The sequence below is a fragment of the Hydra viridissima genome, unplaced genomic scaffold, assembly GCF_058129835.1.
Source record: "Hydra viridissima isolate aposymbiotic clone 2 unplaced genomic scaffold, HvirCarnegie_v1 scaffold_8, whole genome shotgun sequence".
NCBI classification, from domain to species: Eukaryota; Metazoa; Cnidaria; class Hydrozoa; order Anthoathecata; family Hydridae; genus Hydra; species Hydra viridissima.
Window position 1 is genome coordinate 16,972,372 of NW_028324307.1, and position 13,824 is coordinate 16,986,195.

Consider the following 13,824-nt stretch of genomic DNA (forward strand, 5'->3'; position numbering starts at 1 on the left):
GTAGCAGCCCTAGATTTGCTGTTAGACACAGGAATCCATCTCAGATCCTTGAGCAAGCAAATTGTTCCCGTTTTTTTTTCAATGGAAACAAACTTATTTACTCGTTCACGAACTGTATATATATATATATATATATATATATATATATATATATATATATATATATATATATATATATATATATTATACAAACAACAATAATAATAATTCGGACCTTTAGAATGATTGTCTCTTTTCATTTTAAAATTTAAATTGCGCTTTTCTTTTTTTTTTATGACAAACATTGACTACTGTTTTCGGACTGCAAGGGACTTTTTTTTATAGCGCGAAAATTAAGGTATTCGAACATACGATATATTAACACGAGACTCATGGAATTCCATGGTTTAACCAAAAACTATATTACGAAGCGATTGGTGATAGGTGATATCATAAAATTAAAAAAAAAAATTGTACATAAACTAATTTAAAGATTTAAATCAATTAACTAACTATGATTGTAACGGCTGGCTATGGCTACTTATTTTCATGGCTGGCGAAGGCATTTTTCACAGCTGGCTAAAAATAAAGCAGTGCTTGGCGACGGCTAGCGGCTAATGGCGGCTTGCGGGTCTAATATCTATATACATACATATATACATTTATATAGAGAGACGGAAAAAACACATACTACAATTTAGTCACTTTGTATTAAGATAAAACTAATTAAACTAAATATTTCTCGACTAGGAGGTAATTCACTGTATTAGAGTGGTAGTCCTCCTTCCTTTAACTAAGTGTTATCAATGGATGATCCAATCGTTTTGCTATCAAACTGGCCTAGTCTTGGCCAGGGAAATCATACAACATCAACAAGACAGCACCACGACTAGTTTAAATCTCTTACAACATCAATTAAGTTGTTTTAGGAACAACATTTTACAATGTCAAACCGAGTAAGATTTTTGGAAGACTCTGATCAGAAAAAGAACCAGATAATATACCAACTTACGACTAAAATAGATGATCTGGAGAAGGAAGTACAAAAAACAGAAAATCTGAACACTTTAACAACCAATTCTAGCCCTTCTGTAAAAAAAAAATAAAGAGGAAGAGTTAATCATGATCACTAAGATAAAGCAGGAGTTGGATGAGAGCAAGCGTAAAAACCCAAAATTTTCTATTTTTTTATGAAAAATTTATTTCTTTTATTTTTGTTAAAATGAAGATCCAAGAAGATATAATTTGGGACATATACACTGTAGAGCTTATTGGTTTTGTTGATTTACGCGATAAAGAAATAAATATTTTTACTTTAAAAAATGTTTAAGAATCAGCTACTCATATTCTTGTAAAGAGCATTGTTAATCCTTTATCAATTAGTTTAGCTACTTTTGCAACTACTGGAATTACATCATTTCAGCTGATGCCTATTTTTTGGAAAACTGTGTGTTACCTTGAAAGTGTGAACTTAAAAGTTATTTCTGCAACAGCTAATGGTGCCTCGCCAAATAGAAAATATTTTAGAATGCATAAGAACTTTAATATGAATTTGTGTAATGTTTAGTTTACAGAGCTCAGAATATTTACTCCAATTAAAAACGTTACATATATTTTTTTTTTTTGAGATGCTCCACACTTGATTAAAACAGCTCGCAACTGCCTTACAAATTCTGGTTCTGGACGAGGTACTCGTTATATGTGGAACAATGGTTTGCACATACTTTGGAGTCATATTTCACAACTTTATTATGAGGACTTAGAATGTGGCTTAAGATTAGTTAATTACCTCACAAGTGATCACATCGATTTAACACCATATTCAGTAATGCGTGTTCATTTGGCAGCTCAAGTGTTAAGTGAAACAGTTGGCAATGTTTTAAAAGAGTTTCCTCAAGAATGGGCAGGAACTGCTCAAATTTGTCTTATGATGGATAAATTTTTTGACTGTTTGAATGTTTCGAGTAAAAATATAGCTGTTAAATTTTAAAAGAAAATTTAAAACAATAGGAATCTGTTAATGACGTGCGTTTTGAATGGCTTGACAGTTTTCTTTTGTATATTAAGAAATGGAAAGAGTCTATTGACAATTGAAATGATAGGAGTTATACTGGTAATGCTAAGTCAAATATGTTTACTTCTTTGCAAACATACGAAGGTATCCAGATAACTGTTCATTCATTCAAAGAGGTTTGTAGGTTTTTCTTAGAACATGGTGTTCCTTACATTCTTTCAGAAAAATTTTGTCAATACGATTTAGAAAACTACTTTGGAAGGCAGCGTGCTATTGGCAACAGACGTGATAATCCCTCTGTCAGTAATGCATGCTGGCTATAATGACAATACTATTAAGTCACAATATTCTGTAAGATCTATTGTTAGTAATGTTCGATGTCAAAGACATAAATTTAATGAGATAGATAATTCACCCTTGCCAAAGAAAAAAAGAAATCTGACAAAATAACAAAATAACTTTTCTAAAGTCCCAGACAGTGGCTATAATCCTGTCAAAACAGCTATTTTCATAGCTATATATAAAAATAATTGCATTATTGGCTAAGAATTCACTTTTAGTGCTTGTGTCAACAATTATTGCTTATTTAAATTTATTTTATCAAGACAAGCGTTCCCCATTGATATAAGCAATTCCTAATAATCTATGATATAAGCAATTCCTAATAATCTATGACTCTCAGGTGCTTACCCTAATCCTGACATTTATATTTTTATCCCCTTCCCAACTTTGTATTAAGCACCTGAGACTATTACATTTAATTAGGCAAGCTGTTCTCAATTTAGGTTCAGATGAAAATTTCCTACACACAAATTGTATTTAAAACATACCATAAATACAAAACTAATAATCTCTTTATTACTTAACATCATATAACTAGCAACATTTTTATTTAAAAAGGATTTAGTTGTTTTAGCCATAACATTTTTATTGATCTTGTGGCTATAAAAATAACCGTTTTGTATTTTTTGAAGCAGATGACTGAAGACTGAAGTTCTGGATCTACAACATTGCTGCACATCGCTTTTCTTATCTCTGTTCTTATAGAAGATTTGCGTGCTTGTCGCTTGTTGATCTGATGTTTCTCATGAATATCTCTAGCATAGGAAAAGTTTTTTACCCTTGTGAACAAAACAAGCATACTTTCAAGAAGAGAGAAAGATATTTCTTTATAAATATGCACTTCAGTACTGTAACATATATTGTTTAAGATACTTATCATCACTGAGTCCTTGAGCATTTTATTAACTAGCTTTTACATTTTATTAACTAAGTTTGTTGTTAATAGATGTTACAAAAGATTTGCTTTGTTTACGAAAAATTGTCTCACATTATATAAAGATATTTTGAGCATACATGCTAGAATTAGGTAAACCACCTCTGTTCTTAGTATCAACGTATATTTGAGTATCATGTGAATCAATTTTACATGCTGATTATATTTCCAAGGATTGTCTTTTGTACTGCTCATCAGATTTAGAAAATTTGAACTTTCAATAAAGTTTTTGCACAACATAACCTGCCAAATATTGAATTATACTTAATTCTTTATCAGAAAAAATATTAGATAATGATATTTCACTAATAGATGAAGCATTATGTTTACTTCCTGAAAGTTCTTTAAGTATGTGATTGGCAACTTCAGTAAGCAAAGTATTGGTCAATAAAACATCTTCGAACTTTGATGGCAATAAATTTTCATAAAGAAGACGATAAAGTTGAGAATAAAATTTTTCTGCACCGCCATAGTATTTTGAAATAAAAACCTGAAATTTTTCCAAAAGAGAAATAGAATCTTCAGTACCAAAACAAACTCTGCTTTGAAAATTTAACTCGAATTTCTACAGGCAAGCATAAATCATTTGACAGTTTATGTCCACATTCTTCAACAATTTTCTTAAGATTAAGATGACTAAACTTTATGGAATTTTTTTCTTCGCTAATTAAGTTGATTTATTCGTGTTTGGAAGTTTTATGTCTTTTCAGGCCATATTTCGTTTTGTAAACTTTAAAACACAAGTCGCACAAAAAATTGGATACAAAACAACCTTCAGATAATAAAAGATCTAGTTCTTGTTCCATTTTCATGTTATCGTGGAAAAATCAATCAGAAATAGCCATATACAGGTCATCAAGCTGTGTTTCTGTGTGAAGTTCACTGCTCATTTTTTAAACTTGTGCAGGGTGAACGGGCCGAATAACAAAATTCATCATTCCTTAACATTCCCTTAATTGTTATCAAAAGATATTTTATCCTGCTTTTGTTACTATGTTTATTGGTGTTTTCAAGTCCAATAATGATAAAGCTGATGGTTTAGAGCCATTTAAAAAACATATTAAAATTTAAAATTGTATTTCTTTTTCATGTTTCTTAAAAATATTTTCATTTATATTTGTTTGTTTCTTTCTTGCTTTCGATAAAATAAACAATAATTCCGGGTTTATCTTTGCGTATTCCGATAATTCCTCCTCCTTAATCCATTCGAATAACGGTTTCCATAGGAAGAGTATGACGCAGCAATTTTCAAACGCTTTATACTCATTGGCATGCCATTTTAGTATATCCTGTTTGTTCTCGCTGTTCATAGTTATCATTTTCAGATGCGGATCAACAGGCAGAGGGTCTTTGTATTTAATGTCTGTTGTGAGTGTTGGAGCTCCTAACAATTGTTTCATTAATTGTACGACACCTGCATGTTCGAATACAAATTCGTCACACCGGTATACTATACAATAAATGAGTGATTGCAGTAGGAAAGGTGATGGATTTGCACTCTTACGGCAATTCCAGTACCCAATTTCGTGGGGTAGGAATCCCGCATACAACAAGTTTGCTAGGAAAGATTTACCTCCGTCTGATGTTCCACACAAAATTTAACCTTTTTTTTTTAAATTTTCGCTAAAAATAAATCTTGCCAATAAAGTAATAAGTCTGTCTACAGTTAGCATGTTTTGTTGTGCAACGTTGCGCAAAATATAAATGACCGCGCCTAGTCTTGATTTATCAGTGCATTCTGCAATTCTACTTATAATTACATTTAAATCGCCAAACTGTAGATAGTTTTGTCTGAAAACGGTTTTTTTCGCAAGTCTCTAACTCTCCTGAAGCCATGTTTAGTTCCAGTGGTCTTAGAGTTTTGCATGATTTTAGTTGTAAGTCATACTGTCGACTGATCATTATTTTCTGACCTATTACCCAGCTAACACAAAACGTTCAAGTACGTTCGAAGAATGTTGGAAACGTTCTTAGAACGTTCTTAGAACGTTTCCGACCGTTTCTAACGTTCTACGTACGTTTCTTGAACGTTTCGTGTTAGCTGGGTAGATAGTTAATGAACGAATTTCTAGCTTGACTTCTTTTAGATTTTCTTTCAGTTCTTATTACATTTATTGGCAAAGGTGCATTTTTATCAAATAAATTTTTATTTACATGATCAAACAATCTTTTCAAAATATTTAAGCACGTTATGGAAGTAGTTCGTACCATTAACGTGCTTAATTTCAACAGAATTTGCATGTGTATTTTGAGATTTTTTTTATAATTGAAGTTGTACTTGCAGGTCTTATTAGTTTTTTTGATATTGGCTTCAACAGGCCTTTTAAATTTGGATGATAACGATGGACAGCTATCCTCCTTAGTGCTACTGTCACTCTTAGCGCAACATGCAAGCTTCTTAGCTGGAGGTGTATTATGTGTTTCATCACCATCTATAGCTGTTTCAACGCTTGATGTAAATTCTAACGTTTCCAACTGTTCCAAAGGAGCTTCGTTGCTGTTTTCTGAAACAAAACACTGAAGGTAAAAACAGCTGCTGTCAATGAACCGTTACTAAATTATTGTCTGTAGTGGACTATAGTAGCTCAGATCATTATCACGTTAATACACACTGTTTATATGTGCAATAAGTTAAACCTCAGCTAGCAAAAAATAATTGGCTTAATGCTGACCCAATCCATTGACTTACATTGGCACAATGTTAGAATAATGCGTTGGGCCAATACCGGAGTGATCATTGGCGCAAGGTTTGACCAGTGATCATTGGTCAATGCTAAAAAGAACGTTTAGCCAATTTTATAATTATACGTTAAGCATGTCTAAAATATTTTAACCCAATATTTAAAATACGTTATAGCAGTACTTAAATTGTAATTTTATTTTACTTGAATCACATTACAGCCAATATAAAGCCTGATTCAATAAAAAGAAACAGGTCAATAAAGTGGTCAATGATGTGCTTGTTTAGCCCGATTTAAATTAAATAATTGGGAAAATAGTCTTTGATTAACGAATGCTTAAATATTTAATCGGAATAAACCGTTAAACTAGGGTTAGGACTATTGTAATTGTAATTGTAAAAATTAAATACAATTACACATTACAATACAATAATATTGTATTGTAATATTACAAAAACAATAAAAAAGTTTTATGGTATTGTATTGCTGTGATGAAAAACAATTACAATAAGTATTGTATTGTTTTTCTTTCTAACAATACAATAAAATTCGAGAACTATTGTATTGTTTTGTTTTAATGAAAACAATTACAATAACTATTGTATTGTTTTGATGGAAACAATTACAATAACTATTGTAGTGTATTACTTTACATTAAAGTAGAAAAGCTTAAATGGACCTTCAAGTTGACCTGAATAACATTGTTTCAGCATTTTTACTCTTCTTGATACTTTGTATCAAAATATGATTAGGATATTTCCTAACAGCATTAGTCAGTTAAATTAAAAATTTGCATGAAAAATAAAATCTCACCTTTTAAATAAACCTTTTGACAGTTTTATAATTTTTAAAAAAATTTTAATAAAAATTTTTTAATTTAAATTTTTTCAAATTAAAATCAAAAATCAAATTAAAAGAATTAAAAAGATAAATTTGTTACTGCAACCAACAAACCCTCTACAAACTGCATTTACCTGATTCAAGTTATAAATCCCACTGAATTATGACTTTGCTGCTGTTGTGATGTATATACACCAGACGAGCCACATCTTTTCAGCCACAATTTTTATGCTCAAGCGAGTATACTGTCATCAACAGTTACTGACGAAATATGTACTTCTAATAACAAATTATCAGTTAAAATCTTTTTTATTTCAAATTAAAACTTACGTCTAGGCTAACTTTTGAGAAGGTAAGGTATCTTTTGAATTCTCTTTCCAATGGAGGGTGCTGATCATCATTTTCAGGTCCAACTGGGAAAGCCATCTCTTCCAAATGCATTCTTAAGATTTCATCAATGTCCTTTTCTTAACTTTGTAGCTCAGCATTAACATCGTTGTTCTTGTTGTCAAGGCGATTATGGTAAGCTTTTGTTGAAGTGTGTTCTTCAATATTCTTTTTTCACCAGTACATCCCTTTTATTGCTGATGATCAAGTCCCCGTCCTCATATCGTTTCTAGAAGTTTGCTTTTTTTTATAAATGAACCTCTAAACAAAGGGTCAAACAAGTTTCCCATGGCGTACGCTTCTATTTTGATGCCTCCCTCAGGGAATCTCTTGTCAAGTTCCTCTTTGACAGCATTGCACCATTGCATCATCGGGCTATCAGGATCCTCACCAATCTTTGCTTGTTCAATCTTTTGCCTAAGGAAGCTGATGTAGAGTTGCATTTCGTAAATGCAAACCTTTTTGTCGATTGAAAGACTCTCTGACGTCTCCCTGAAACATGACAGGACCATGAGCATTTTTTTCAGAAGGTTGAACTCATCAGCAGTTGGCACGTTCTCCCATCCAGGAGTGTTTTGTTTCAACTGCTCCAGTGGTTCCCGCAGCTGTGTGAGTCCAGAGATCATCATCTGATGACTGTTTCAACGGGTAGCAACCAGGGCAGGGAAAACTATGTGTTTCAATCAATTTTGTTTTGTTATTTTTTTGTTAAAATAGTTAAACTATTTCAATTTGTTTCGTAACTACTTTAAATCATTTTTAAGTCTTAACAAACTCACAATGGTTAGCTTCACACTCTGCAACAAGCTGCAGCTGTGCAAGAGGAGAGTAATTTATCCTGGTTGTCACTTTAGTCCCGGCATCATTAGCAGACTTCAAGACATCAGCCTTTTCAATGAGTTGCTGAGAATCGTGTTCAATTTGTGATCTGCACATTGGATTGAAACTTTGTTTAGTGAATCCACTTTTAGGGAAAGGGAGAGTGCAGTTTTCAAAAATCGAAAAGTGACTGACACCCAGAACCCACCTTCTTAACTTGAGCTTATCATTGATGTAGTGCAAGGTTGTCGCTTGATAGGCATCATTAGAGCGAGAGGTCCAATGATCCAACGTTAAGGCCACTTGCTTGCAGTTGGGCAGTTCTTCATCCAAGATTTCAACAAGGCGAACTTTCATGGCTTGGTACAGCAATGGTAGTTTGTACCTAAAATAGAATTAAAAAAATTGTTTTGATTGACTTAAAACTAAAAACATTGATCATTAGTGTCAAGAGTGACGAATCCTGACCGTTATTTTTTTGTCGATGATAGAAATTATAATTACTTATTGTCAGTAATTGAGTTAAATAGGTTAAAATCTTATGTCAATGACGATTTTTAACACTACTATTAAACTACTTTTAAAGTACTTGGCAAAGGTAGAAGAGTGTTTCACGTTGTACTTCTTGCACATAATGCCCATCATCTCGGAAAAAGCAGGTGTGTTGGCATTTATTCCATAGTTGCTTTATCTCTTGTAAGCTGATCATCTGAACGAGGAAGCCACTTGTTTGTAGCTCCGGTATGCTTCCTCTTCTCACCACGGTCAGTATCTTTGACTTCAGCATTGTTGATGGAATTTTGTAGGAGTTTCTTTGCTTTTTCTGCTCTTTCTTCTATCTGGAATTGCTTCCATTCTTCCGCGTGCTTATGCTGAAAATGATATCTGATGCTTAAAGTGGTGCCGTTTGCCATTCCAAGGGTGATTTGCATACCCTTAGACTCACATGCCTTGCACTTGGCCATGACCTGATCACTCTCATTTACTTTAAAACACCCAGACACCACAACTACGCATACGTATAGGATCGGCATGTCCCTTCATATACAAAATTACAACAAAAAAATTTTGACGTACATTTCTTCCAATCACAAATAACAAAAAAAAAAATTTCGTGATCAATATCTCAATAAATTCAGTAAACTTAACAATACTAATAAAAATGTCAGTAAAAATTAGACTTTATAAACTCTTTCTTTAAAATGAGAACTGATTTGGTATGTGGAGCACTATTTTGTAAACAAATAAAATGATGTAAATAACACCATTTATAAAAAAACCCATATCGTAATTTACGAACTTTAACGAAAATTATTAACGGAAGTTTCGTAATTGACGTAAAGATACAAATTATTACGATTGAATTTTCAATTAATTCCGTTTGAAGATAAGTTACGAATCAAATAATTACGTTTATTACGAAAATACAAATAATTTAATCGATTTTCGGAAGATCATTATTTTCTTCGTTCGCGATTAAACTGACGCTAGTTCGGTTAATCGCAATCGTAAGTCTCTTCTCTACTAAAAATGCTATGCGGTGGGATTATGGGAAAGATTTGAAACCTTTATATGATCGTTTGTTTTCTGATTATTCAGTTAGTGCTGCTGTTGCAGATGGTATTGAAGACAAGAAGAAGTTTCGTTCATCAAAGCGGAATAAAAGGTTGGTCTCACCGCAGTTATCATTCTAATAATGGCCGAGCAGCCCCCAAACCAAGAACCGCCAGCATCACCCAATTTCATTATAGAAAGATCGTTTGATCCTTCTAAAGGTTTCTTTGATGAATTTACCGTTGAGAAAGTTTTATATTGTTATTGTAGTTCTACTTCTGGTACTGTTAATGATATACATTATTTTCCCGTTGAATTTCCTAATATATGGACTGATATTGATCAATAATGGCCTGTTGCTGATGCTTTATATTACAGGGTGCGTAAAAAGTTTCCGCACTCAGTATTTACGACGTAAAAACACGTAGAACTATTATAATGTGCCAAAAGTTTAAATATTTATTCTTGAAAACATACTAAACAACAAAAACAAGTCAGATCTCAAAAAGTCCTCCTTTCGCCTTGATATACTCCCTGAGGCGCTTGGGGAATGCTTCAACCGCGGCGGACACCATATCATCGTCAAGAGTGGCCCATTCTTTTTCGAGTGCTTGACATAGAGAGTTCAAATTTGGATGAAGAACAGCTCCAACCTTGGCCTTCATAGTTCCCCAAATGGAATAGTGGAGGGGATTAAGATCCGGGCTGTTTAGAGGCCACTCTTCTCGTGTGATGAAACCCGGAAAATTGGCTTTGCACAAATCCTGGACGACCGTTGCTTTGTTGGCTGGGGCGGAATCCTGTTGAAACGTCCAAAACCGTTGTCCGAAGTGTGAATTGGTCCAAGTTAATACCTCTGTCGTCAAAATATCATCCAGGTAGTTTTGAGCTCTGATTTTCACTCCTTGATCGACAAAAACCAATGGCATCTTGCCGTTTCCTGTAATCGCTCCGAAAACCATCACTGCTTGGGGATGAGCTGTCTTTGAAGCAATTCGACCTTTCTGGTTTGCTTTTTGAACGTTTCCAGCGATTATCCGGTCATTCTGATAGTTCACGAACTGTTTGTCCGTGAAGAGACACTCGTCCGTGAAGAGAATCGTCGACGCGTCCGCCGGCTTCTTGAATCGCTTGAAAGCTCCTTGCAACGGGCCAAACGAGTGGCTTTCATCCAATTATTAAGTCCGTGAGCTTTTTGAATTTTGTACGATAATTTTTCGAGCTTTATGTGGACGATTTGCCGAACTGAACCTTCCGAAATCCCTTCATCCTCGGCGATTTGTCTCATCGATCGTTTGTGTTGTACCGAATCTTGTCGCGGATTTTTTTGACGATTTTACCCGAAGTTGCAGTTTTTGGTCTTCCAGAACGTTTTCCAGAATGGAACCAGTTTCTTCAAGTCGCTCCTAACGGACACGCACCAGACCGATAAACAATCCATTCTCACATTATATTATTTAATGTGTCTACGTCATCAACTTTGTGTATGTCGAGCAGTTTGGTTTTGGGAGTCTTTTGTTTGTTGTTTCGGTAGGTTGTTATAGGTGGGGTTCTCTAAGATCAATGTGCTTATTTACTGAATGTCAGTGTATTAGAATTGTTCGACGGAATAGTTCAGTTCTTGGTATGGATTTTTGATGGGGAAGAACCAGACGGTTGTGGTTACGGATAGGATTGGAGATTTAGGTATTTTAGTTTGTTAAGGTGGATGTCAAAGTAAAACCAGCGGTGTTTATGTGTTTCTAGATTTTGGGATAACCATCTTAGATTGCATATTCGTTTGTTGAACTTTGCGATATTTATCCTAAATCCAAAAATTAGAGTTGAAAAAATTAGGTATGGGGGACATCTATTGCCAAAAAGAAGATTGTGAGCTTAAAGGTCTGCAAATCTGTGATCTCTTGTTTCCAAAAAATAAATTGCGTTGGTAAAGGCCATTGGTGTATTGGGTAAAAGCAGTCCCCGTTCATTTGAGAATACAATCAGTGGCGCTCTCAATCAATGTGGTCGGTCGGTATTGAGTTTGAGAATTCTATAGCTTGTTGAAGCTGCAATTCGATTAGAGCTGTATCCTAAACGATACATATGGACGCTAGTTTCATAATTCCTGTTTCTATACTCACTTTACAGCTACAAGTTCACTTATGTTTTTTTCTAGTATATGGTTCTAATATTGTATGTAAAGTTGGGTTATTCTAGCTTATATCTGCACTTTTTAATTTAGAGTCTATATAAGTTTTAGAATTGGCCTTTTGAGTGGGTTAGGTGACTTTCTAGTTTAATTCTTGACTATTTTACAAACTTCTAGTCTAGTGTAAAATTTCTTTTTTAGGGGGATTAATCCATTTTTTTTAAAATGGGTTCTAATTGATTCTAAATGGATTCTAAGTTCCTGCATATTGTATTTCTACCCTGATTCTCTTAGCTCTAGCCTATTGTCAATAATTGTTTAATAATGACTTATCTCAGTGTATTTCTAGCCTGATTCTCTTAGTTCTAGCCTAATGTTAATATTTGTTTCAATATTGATTTATCTCAGTGTATTTCTAGCCTGATTCTATTAGTTCTAGCCTAGTGCCCATATTCTTTTTAATATTGAATTATCTCAGTGTATTTCTAGCCTGATTCTCTTAGTTCTAGCCTAGTGTAAATATTCGTTTTAGCATTGACATTTTAAATCAGACTATGTTCTCACTTAGAGTATTTTTAGCCTGAATCTTTTAGTGCTGGTATCGTATCAATATTCGTTTTAACAATAGACCTTTATCAGTGCTAGATGTTATTCTAATTCTTCCGTTTTTAGCACAGTCTCATTATTAGTTTTTAAATTTCTAGCCCATTGTCAATATTCGTTACCAAAATTGACTTTTCTAATAAGATTAGGTTTCGGCTAGGATTATTTCCACTCTAGTTTTTTTGAGTTTTGCCTGAGTGTCGATATTCGATTAACCCGTGTTGTGTAATATGTCTCGGTTTGTGTGCTTATTGTAAGCGCTGAAGTGGCTGATATAGAGTACTGAAATTCTTCGCCACAAAAAAATTTTCCATAAGCGGCGCGACTCTCGCATCGAACCCTAGACAGACTAAGATTTCGTTAGTAATTTTCCACAAGGCTACGCAGTCTTAAGGCTAAGCGTGTTTCAAATAATACTAACTTGATATTTCATTAAAGCAGTTGTATACTTACAATTTCTTACTTAATACATAATTGCTGTGAGCTGGACTCTGTTAGAGTAATTCTGTACCAATAGCATATTTCTACCATTATGTAAATACATTTTTTCTTATTTGGAAATAGTTTTGCGTTGCTTGGTCAAGACTAAGCAGTGAACGCCTAAGGGAAGAAATAGCATGAGCCTTAAGATTAGGATTAGAAAAAAATTTTTCGGACAGATATCCAAAGTCAACTGAAGACTCACGCAGATGAAGAAATTAAAGATTCACGCAGATGAAAAAGTTTCAATGCCCCACTATCGTACATGTACAAGATCGTTAAACAGCCATTCCTCTATCAATATTACTTAATACTTTAGAGTCATCAAAGTTATCCTTAATATTTTCATTTCATTTAAAATGGAAGATTCTGATCAAATTTCTGATCAAATTAAAATTCTCCTAAAAGTCTTATTCTCTATGTTCTAGCATTGAGTCCATATTCGCTTTAATATTGTCATTTCGACCCGAAATAAGTTGTTGCTAAGTTTGTTTCTAGCCTAAAGCACTTAATTTTAAATATGTCAATACTCGTTTTAAAATCCATGTTTCGGATTAGATTAGGATTTTCTTAAGGGGTATTTCCAGCCCAGTGTCAATATTCGTTTAAATATTGACTTATCTCAGTGTGTTTCTAGCCTGAAACTCTAAGTTCTAGCCTAGTGTCAGTATTCGTTTAAATATTGACTTATATCTGTGTGATTCTCTTAGTTCTTGCCTAATGTCAATATTACAGCGTATATACATAGTGTCAATACAGCTCTATCTGAATATCAATGTCCCTCTTAACTAATTATAAACAAAACATCTAAATTTTAATGCCTGTTGTAAACGCTCAATTAGCCAATCAAGAGGAAAAAAACTAAATTCCCCGGAAAAAGAATCCGATTTGCGGAGCGACGTAGGCATCGAACTTGAGACGAATTTCGAATGCTTTGTTCATTCTCCACCAAGCTACGCAAACTTTTCCATTCATGTGTTTTATAGTCCTTACCAAGATGCCTATCTGATATAGGCGAGTACTATATTTATAAATTCTTATTTACTAATTACTTTTGGTG